This window comes from Rattus norvegicus, chromosome 6, assembly GCF_021556685.1.
Source record: "Rattus norvegicus strain SHRSP/BbbUtx chromosome 6, alternate assembly SHRSP_T2T, whole genome shotgun sequence".
NCBI classification, from domain to species: Eukaryota; Metazoa; Chordata; class Mammalia; order Rodentia; family Muridae; genus Rattus; species Rattus norvegicus.
In genome coordinates this window covers 50682101-50692752 of record NC_141539.1, presented here as the reverse complement: position 1 = coordinate 50692752, position 10652 = coordinate 50682101, and positions in this window count along the sequence as shown.

Here is a 10652-nt window from a genome sequence, read left to right as displayed (position 1 = left end):
GTGTGTGTGTGTGTGTGTGTGTGTGTGTGTGTGTGTGTGTGTGTGTGTGCGTGCGAGAGAGAGAGAGACAGAGAGACAGACACAGAGACAGAGAGACAGCGAGAGACAGAGACAGACAGAGAGAGAGAGAGAGAGAGAGAGAGAGAGAGAGAGAGAGAGAGAGTTCATGTGTTTTTTTCTTTTGTAAACTGGTATGGAAAAAAATCTAAAGAAACAATCTAAAGCTACTGTATTGTCTGAAACACATCCAGGCAATTATGACTTCAACTCAAAGCTTTCCTTTCCCTTAATCCTCCTTAAAAGCCTTAGATAAAATTAAAACACACTTTTAAATTTTCCTTTAGAGTGACTACTTAGCACTGTAATTTTATTCTTTACCCAATAACGGAGATGGTGGCAAAGGCTCATAACTTACTCTGAGAAGGCAAAACTCCCATTAGCTGTCTGAACTGGTGAGGGTTCAATCACACCCTGCTATATATAGCAGGCTCTCTCTGTGCATTATCCAAAATTGAACTTGCACACACTTTGACTTTTTCTGACATAATTTATAGAAACGCAGTCTTTTTATGACTCCTATGCCTTTATTCTTTATTTCTTATTGATTATAAGTCAGCTGGGTTTGCCTTAGGACATCTAGTTAGTAGTGATTCACAGTAAAGCCATTGCAACTATATTTAGCTAATGTAAAGAAAATATAACAGATGACTCTCCTCCAATGACTGGGGAAGCAACAGCCTTAGCTAATTCTGCTTGTGTACAATATATCATGGCCTGATAATAAAAGCCATTAACTAATGTCCACTTGGCTGTGGTCTCTGCAGAGGAGAATATATTCAAGAGAAGCTGGAACTCTGTTTGGGCAGGCTGTGTACCAGAGACTAAAGCTGCTTAAAGTAAAACCCTTTCCATAGAAACAAAGCAAAAGCTGTCAAGCCAACTTGAACACTGGTGTGTTATCAATTGCCAGTCAGACTCAAGGGTCAGCATAAACTTCTATCCATTCAGTTCTGAAGTATTGGAGCAGCTTAAGATGAACACTTATTAGAGTCTATAGAGATGACAAAAGATGCAGAGAGAAAAAAAATGGTATCAAATGTCCTGTTATGTAATAATAGCAGGGAGTGGTGGTTGATGTTGTTTGGTTGGTTGTTTTGGGGTTTTCTTTTTTGTTGTTGTTATTTTGTTTTTTGTTTTGTTTTGTTTTGCTTTTTAGCTCTTTTGAAAATTTTGGATGGGGGATTCCCTAACTCAGACTGGTCTGATTCATTATGTAGCCAGGCTAGCCTTGAAATTCTGACCATCATACTTCTGTTTCCTAAGTTCTATATAGGGGAAGAGGGGGAGAAGGAGAGGGAGAGGGAGGTAGGGAGAGAGAGACAGAGACAGAGAGAGACAGAGAGAATGAGAATGAGCATGTAAATCACTGGCAGTAACCACCTGACAAGCAACAAGAAGCAAGATTATCAGGAAAATATGTAAATGAACAAGAACTTTCTTAAGTAAGTAGTGTGAGCTATTTAAAGTGACCAAGTATCATTGAAACACATGAAAGGCGTGTCAAGGGTTACCATGTGTGCCTACCCATACAGGAACTTTACAACAGCAGAGACTGAACCTATAAAATGATCTCTGAAACAGGGACAAAGGTCAGCTAGGTGCTTCTACTCATGTACCATCTTCATTTGCTGACTTTATACACATTGTGGCATAAAATGGAAAGGAGGAAATGTTGGCAGATTAAGTGTTAAAAAGAATCTGATGGATCTAAAATATATCTAGTAGTACAACAAAAACTCCAAGCAAAGAAAAAGATGGGGAAATCAATAAATAAAAATGACAGTGTCAACTATTTTGTCAGAGTTAGATGTATGTTAATACTCTAAACCTAAGGCAGCTTTATGTCTCTAAACATGTGCATCAGGTCACAAATGCTAAAACTTCAAACTAAACTCAGGTGTCATAGTTCACACAGGCAATTCCAGATCTGTTGAGGCTGAGCTAGGAGGATAACCAGGGGTTAGAGGCCATCTGGAGCCAGATAGGACACCCTAGCTACAGAAGTAAGACCCAGGCTCAAACAAACAAACAAACAGACAAATAAACAAACAAACAAACAAAATTAACAAATATATGTTAAACAACAGCATACTCCATCTACATCAAACATTTACCTAATGAAAACTCAGAAGACTATTTGACAATAAATGCTAAAATTCTAGTAAGAGAAATTAATAAATTCCTGAATTGCTGAAGTCATGGCTTCTAATGTTAAAGATTTTTTTTCTAAATAATTGCATATGTTTAATGAAATGTCAGTGCTATTGAAGATGTCTAGGAGTATAGCCTATCTATCCAGCCAGGGTCAGAATAAGGAGATTAATGTTCCACTCACCTTCTCCGCTCTTGCTCCATCCAGGGAACCTGCAAACCACACAGCTGAACATTTGTCAAAACACATAGTGATCTATCTAAAACCAATAAAAAATGGGCCAGAATAGACAGACCCAAAATAAATCCACACCCTGAATGTTAGTGCCAAAAATCAAACCAAACCAAACCAAACCAAAATAAAATGAAGCAAAGCACCAATACATAACCGAGGCTGAACACCGTCATTAGAAATGCTAGGGACTGTGTTTGGAGAGAAGGCTCAGTGACTAAGAGCACTTGCTCTTACAGAGGACCCCTAAATCCACTTGGTGGCTCACAACTGCCTCTAACTGTGTTTCTAGATCTGACTCCATCTTCTGCTCTCTGGAGGCCACACACCAGGCACACACATAATATACACATATACATACAGGCAAAACACCTATATACATAAAACAAAAATAAATAAATCCTTAATACAAAAAAAAAACCTCTGGGGACCATCCATCTCAGATTCCAAATTCTTCCTTATTTGGTCTCATTTGCATATACATAAGAAGATATGTAAGGATGAGTTCAATGTCAAGGCACCTTCTGTTGCTAAAATAAATGGCTACAGGAACATAAAGAATGTTTTGTGACTCAGGTTTGGAGCTTCCAGTGGGCCACATTGTCTTGGGTCCTGTCAGGAGGCAGTGCATCATGGTGAGAACACATGGGAGAGGTAAACTGCCCCCACATGGTCTTAGAGTAATAAAGAAAGAGCAGAGGTCCCCTTACCCAATAGCATAGAGACCTCCCATTAGACCCCCACCATTGAAAGGTCTCACTGCCCTCCAAGAAAGCCTAATGGGAAACAAACCTCCAGCACATAGACCTTCGGATTCCATTAAGGTCCAAATTACAGCAAGACACGTGTAAATGTGAAATTCATTTGTATTTCTTGTGCTACTCACACAAACATCCTGAATGTAGATATACACGAGGTTAAGTGTAGAAATCACTCAAAAACTTGACTTTGGAGATTTAGGTGATCAATCTACAACAACAACAAAAAACTATTTTGTAAGAAGAAAAACAAGATCTGAGAAGGGTTAAGAAGCCATTATCATGGGTGTTTTATCTGGGAACGTGATAGGCTGTGGCTCCTAATTGACCATCCCCACTGAGGAAAAAAGAATTGAAGATGTGCCAAGACTTAACCCCCCCAGTGTAAGCGAATGTCAGGGTGGGGAGGTGGGAAGGAGTGGGTGGATGGGTGTGGGAAGACCCTCATAGAAGAAGGGGGAGGGGGAGGGGATAGGGGGTTTATGGACCACGAAACCAGGAAAAGGGGATAACATTTGAAATGTAAATAAAAAGTATCCAATAAAATAATAAATCAATAAAGGAGAATTGAAGCTGTTAAAGATGATAGTTAAATGTGAAAAGACACACACAAAATCTGCTAAGAAATGGGTATGGGAAATCTAGCAAGCAGTGGGGGTCAGAGCACTAGAGGGGTGGTGTATAAAGTCTACTTGGATTCTCTGTGATATGAAGCTGGGGTACTCAGAACCAGATCTGTGAGAGCTCTCTATCACAGTCTGGCCTCAGACACACTCACAGGAACTTGTGTCTGGAACGCTGGAGCTACACAGCCCAACTCTGAATGCAAGAATAGTTTAAGACCCCACCTCCAGTCCTCTCTAGTCTCAGAGGGAAAATGGAAAATTTTTACACATACTTTTATTGATATACTGACAACATAAAGAAGAATGTTGAAACATATAAATGCATACATCTGTAGAAAGACCCATGGCCATGGTTACATGTTAGAATGTTTAGTCTGGGCATCAGAGGCTCCACCAAAGGGGGAAACCTTGGTAAGTTAGCAAGAGTATGTCTTTATCTGCACCTGTGGTGTAATACAAGAATCAGGACAGGAAAAAAGACACATGCAGACAAAACACAGAGAACAGAATAGGCAGATCTAATCTGAAACAAACATCAAATAGAAGAAAAAGCATCCCAGATGGAGGACCCAAACAAGAAAGAGCAAAGGAGTCATTGACCTTAACAATCCTGACCTAGGGATCCTGACAGTGAGAACAGATCATAGGGTTGGAAGCTGGTGTTGACAAAATGCAGTCAGGACATGGGATCAGGAAGAGGCAGATGAAGTATCCTTGAGATCACTTTATTTACTTCTGGAAGGAGGATAGACCTGTTCCCAAGTTTTAGCTTTGATGGGATTGAGAACATCACTTGTCTGTCTGACAGGCCCATATGAAGAGGACCTTGCTACCTTAGTCCAAGGAGAAGAAGCATCTTTAAATTTTCAATCCAAAAAAAAGACAGGAGAGATGAGGAAAAGACACAGGGCCAATATGAAAGAACCAGTTCTTTGTTAAAAAAATAAATAAATAACAGATCAAGTGCAACCATGAAATGAGAAAAGTGATTTGAAGAGAGACATCTCACAAAAGCAGGCAAGTCAGCTGCATAGAATTTCTGGTATAACATGCTGTATATCATCTATCCTGATGTTTCCCCCCATAAAACAGATTTCTGAGTGGTGAAGTGCTAGCTTCAGTGTGGTGGTAGAGCAGCACATCTTGCTTGTGTCTAGTATGCTGTCAAGGGAATACAATTTGCCCATGTATTTATGTCCTGTATATCATCTACATGCCTGCCATCCATCTTTCTCATCGACCATATGTCAATCACCTACCTGTCATCTATCATCTATCTACTTGTCATCTATCATCTATCTATCATCTATCTATCTATCTATCTATCTATCTATCTATCTATCTATCTATCTATCTATCTATCTATCTATCTATGTGTCTCTCTATTGTCATCTATAATCTATCTTTCATCATCTTTAGTCTAACTGAAACAAAATAAATTTAATTGGGTTAACCCAACTCAAAAATTAATTAAAAGTCTCCACTCTCAAAGCTGAAGATGGCCAATCCTCATAAAGCCACACAGACTATGGGAAGAAAGGTCAAGGTCTCACTGAGCCCAGAGGATAACTTTCCTATCTGAGGAGAAAGCAGTGTAAATGTCTCTGCTTAGTTTTATGAAAAGTAAAATAAAACACAGAATTAAAAAGATGAAATGTTGAATAGTGAGAGGAAACTGTGTCAGGATATGCAGATAGTGTGTAGGACAGGTGGATCAGGGTATCCTCCACCAAGTGCATAGGCTCCCCTTTGGACCCCAGCTGGTCCCTGCCTATGCATCAGGTTCTGCCTGCTGTGCAGTTCCTCCAGCCCCACACATCTGCTTGGGCTCTGGTGCTGGAACAGACTGTGGACTGGGCAGTTTCCTTTCTTCTTCAGAACTGTTAACTTCTCCTCCACCTCTGACTTTCTTCAGTTCCTTGGCAGATGGCCTCATCCTACATCGTTTTTTTTTTTTGTAAAGATCTTATTTTTATTATTTATTTATTTATTTATTTATTTATTTATTTATTTATTTATTTTTATTAACTTGAGCATTTCTTATATACATTTCGAATGTTATTCCCTTTCCCGGTTTCCGGGCAAACATCCCCCTCCCCCCTCCCCTTCCTTATGGGTGTTCCCTCCCAACCCTCCCCCCATTGCCGCCCTCCCCCCATAGACTAGTTCACTGGGGGTTCAGTCTTAGCAGGACCCAGGGCTTCCCCTTCCACTGGTGCTCTTACTAGGATATTCATTGCTACCTATGGGGTCAGAGTCCAGGGTCAGTCCATGTATGGTCTTTAGGTAGTGGCTTAGTCCCTGGAAGCTCTGGTTGCTTGGCATTATTGTACTTTTGGGGTCTCGAGCCCCTTCAAGCTCTTCCAGTTCTTTCTCTGATTCCTTCAACAGGGGACCTATTCTCAGTTCAGTGGTTTGCTGCTGGCATTCGCCTCTGTATTTGCTGTATTCTGGCTGTGTCTCTCAGGAGCGATCTACATCCGGCTCCTGTCGGTCTGCACTTCTTTGCTTCATCCATCTTGTCTAATTGGGTGGCTGTATATGTATGGGCCACATGTGGGGCAGGCTCTGAATGGGTGTTCCTTCAGTCTCTGTTTTAATCTTTGCCTCTCCCTTCCCTGCCAAGGGTATTCTTTTTCCTCATTTAAAGAAGGAGTGAAGCATTCACATTTTGATCATCCGTCTTGAGTTTCGTTTGTTCTAGGGATCTAGGGTAATTCAAGCATTTGGGCTAATAGCCACTTATCAATGAGTGCATACCATGTATGTCTTTCTGTGATTGGGTTAGCTCACTCAGGATGATATTTTCCAGTTCCAACCATTTGCCTACGAATTTCATAAACTCGTTGTTTTTGATAGCTGAGTAATACTCCATTGTGTAGATGTACCACATTTTCTGTATCCATTCCTTTGTTGAAGGGCATCTGGGTTCTTTCCATTTTCTGGCTATTATAAATAAGGCTGCGATGAACATAGTGGAGCACGTGTCTCTTTTATATGTTGAGGCATCTTTTGGGTATATGCCCAAGAGAGGTATAGCTGGATCCTCAGGCAGTTCAATGTCCAATTTTCTGAGGAACCTCCAGACTGATTTCCAGAATGGTTTTACCAGTCTGCATCCCACCAACAATGGAGGAGTGTTCCTCTTTCTCCACATCCTCGCCAGCATCTGCTGTCACCTGAGTTTTTGATCTTAGCCATTCTCACTGGTGTGAGGTGAAATCTCAGGGTTGTTTTGATTTGCATTTCCCTTATGACTAAAGATGTTGAACATTTCTTTAGGTGTTTCTCAGCCATTCGACATTCCTCAGCTGTGAATTCTTTGTTTAGCTCTGAACCCCATTTTTTTAATAGGGTTATTTGTTTCCCTGCGGTCTAACTTCTTGAGTTCTTTGTATATTTTGGATATAAGGCCTCTATCTGTTGTAGGATTGGTAAAGATCTTTCCCCAATCTGTTGGTTGCCGTTTTGTCCTAACCACAGTGTCCTTTGCCTTACAGAAGCTTTGCAGTTTTATGAGATCCCATTTGTCGATTCTTGATCTTAGAGCATAAGCCATTGGTGTTTTGTTCAGGAAATTTTTTCCAGTGCCTATGTGTTCCAGATGCTTCCCTAGTTTTTCTTCTATTAGTTTGAGTGTGTCTGGTTTGATGTGGAGGTCCTTGATCCACTTGGACTTAAGCTTTGTACAGGGTGATAAGCATGGATCGATCTGCATTCTTCTACATGTTGACCTCCAGTTGAACCAGCACCATTTGCTGAAAATGCTATCTTTTTTCCATTGGATGGTTTTGGCTCCTTTGTCAAAAATCAAGTGACCATAGGTGTGTGGGTTCATTTCTGGGTCTTCAATTCTATTCCATTGGTCTATCTGTCTGTCTTTGTACCAATACCATGCAGTTTTTATCACTATTGCTCTGTAATACTGCTTGAGTTCAGGGATAGTGATTCCCCCTGAAGTCCTTTTATTGTTGAGGATAGCTTTAGCTATCCTGGGTTTTTTGTTATTCCAGATGAATTTGCAAATTGTTCTGTCTAACTCTTTGAAGAATTGGATTGGTATTTTGATGGGGATTGCATTGAATCTGTAGATTGCTTTTGGTAAAATGGCCATTTTTACTATATCAATCCTGCCAATCCATGAGCATGGGAGATCTTTCCATCTTCTGAGGTCTTCTTCAATTTCTTTCCTCAGTATCTTGAAGTTCTTATTGTACAAATCTTTTACTTGCTTGGTTAAAGTCACACCGAGGTACTTTATATTATTTGGGTCTATTATGAAGGGTGTCGTTTCCCTAATTTCTTTCTCGGCTTGTTTCTCTTTTGTATAGAGGAAGGCAACTGATTTATTTGAGTTAATTTTATACCCAGCCACTTTGCTGAAGTTGTTTATCAGCTTTAGTAGTTCTCTGGTGGAACTTTTGGGATCACTTAAATATACTATCATGTCATCTGCAAATAGTGATATTTTGACCTCTTCTTTTCCGATCTGTATCCCCTTGATCTCCTTTGTTGTCTGATTGCTCTGGCTAGAACTTCAAGAACTATATTGAATAAGTAGGGAAAGAGTGGGCAGCCTTGTCTAGTCCCTGATTTTAGTGGGATTGCTTCAAGTTTCTCTCCATTTAGTTTAATGTTAGCAACTGGTTTGCTGTATATGGCTTTTACTATGTTTAGGTATGGGCCTTGAATTCCTATTCTTTCCAGGACTTTTATCATGAAGGGGTGTTGAATTTTGTCAAATGCTTTCTCAGCATCTAATGAAATGATCATGTGGTTGTGTTCTTTCAGTTTGTTTATATAATGGATCACGTTGATGGTTTTCCGTATATTAAACCATCCCTGCATGCCTGGGATGAAGCCTACTTGATCATGGTGGATGATTGTTTTGATGTGCTCTTGAATTCGGTTTGCCAGAATTTTATTGAGTATTTTTGCGTCGATATTCATAAGGGAAATTGGTCTGGAGTTCTCTTTCTTTGTTGTGTCTTTGTGTGGTTTAGGTATAAGAGTAATTGTGGCTTCGTAGAAGGAATTCGGTAGGGCTCCATCTGTTTCAATTTTGTGGAATAGTTTGGATAATATTGGTCTTCTATGAAGACCTTCTATGAAGGTTTGATAGAATTCTGCACTAAACCCGTCTGGACCTGGGCTCTTTTTGGTTGGAAGACCTTTAATGACTGCTTCTATTTCCTTAGGAGTTATGGGGTTGTTTAACTGGTTTATCTGTTCCTGATTTAACTTCGATACCTGGTATCTGTCTAGGAAATTGTCCATTTCCTGAAGATTTTCAAATTTTGTTGAATATAGGTTTTTATAGTAAGATCTGATGATTTTTTGAATTTCCCCCGAATCTGTAGTTATGTCTCCCTTTTCATTTCTGATTTTGTTAATTTGGACGCACTCTCTGTGTCCTCTCGTTAGTCTGGCTAAGGGTTTATCTATCTTGTTGATTTTCTCAAAGAACCACCTTTTGGTTCTGTTGATTCTTTCTATGGTCCTTTTTGTTTCTACTTGGTTGATTTCAGCTCTGAGTTTGATTATTTCCTGCCTTCTACTCCTCCTGGGTGTATTTGCTTCGTTTTGTTCTAGAGCTTTTAGGTGTGCTGTCAAGCTGCTGACATATGCTCTTTCCTGTTTCTTTCTGCAGGCACTCAACACTATGAGTTTTCCTCTTAGCACAGCTTTCATTGTGTCCCATAAGTTTGAGTATGTTGTACCTTCATTTTCATTAAATTCTAAAAAGTTTTTAATTTCTTTCTTTATTTCTTCCTTGACCAGGTTATCATTGAGTAGAGCATTGTTCAATTTCCAAGTATATGTGGGCATTCTTCCTTGATTGTTATTGAAGACCAGTTTTAGGCCGTGGTGGTCCGATAGCACGCATGGGATTATTTCTATCTTTCTGTACCTGTTGAGGCCCGTTTTTTGACCAATTATATGGTCAATTTCGGAGAATGTACCATGAGGAGCTGAGAAGAAGGTATATCCTTTTGCCTTAGGATAGAATGTTCTATAAATATCCGTTAAGTCCATTTGGCTCATGACTTCTCTTAGTCTGTCGACATCACTGTTTAATTTCTGTTTCCATGATCTGTCCATTGATGAGAGTGGGGTGTTGAAATCTCCCACTATTATTGTGTGAGGTGCAATGTGTGTTTTGAGCTTTAGTAAGGTTTCTTTTACGTATGTAGGTGCCCTTGTATTTGGGGCATAGATATTTAGGATTGAGAGTTCATCTTGGTGGATTTTTCCTTTGATGAATATGAAGTGTCCTTCCTTATCTTTTTTGATGACTTTTAGTTGGAAATTGATTTTATTTGATATTAGAATGGCTATTCCAGCTTGCTTCTTCTGACCATTTGCTTGGAAAGTTGTTTTCCAGCCTTTCACTCTGAGGTAGTGTCTGTCTTTGTCTCTGAGGTGTGTTTCCTGTAGGCAGCAGAATGCAGGGTCCTCGTTGCATATCCAGTTTGTTAATCTATGTCTTTTTATTGGGGAGTTGAGGCCATTGATATTGAGAGATATTAAGGAATAGTGATTATTGTTTCCCTTTATATTCATATTTGGATGTGAGGTTATGTTTGTGTGCTTTCATTCTCTTTATTTTGTTGCCAAGACGATTAGTTTCTTGCTTCTTCTAGGGTATAGCTTGCCTCCTTATGTTGGGCTTTACCATTTATTATCCTTTGTAGTGCTGGATTTGTAGAAAGATATTGTGTAAATTTGGTTTTGTCATGGAATATCTTGGTTTCTCCATCAATGTTAATTGAGAGTTTTGCTGGATACAGTAACCTGGGCTGGCATTTGTGTTCTCTTAGGGTC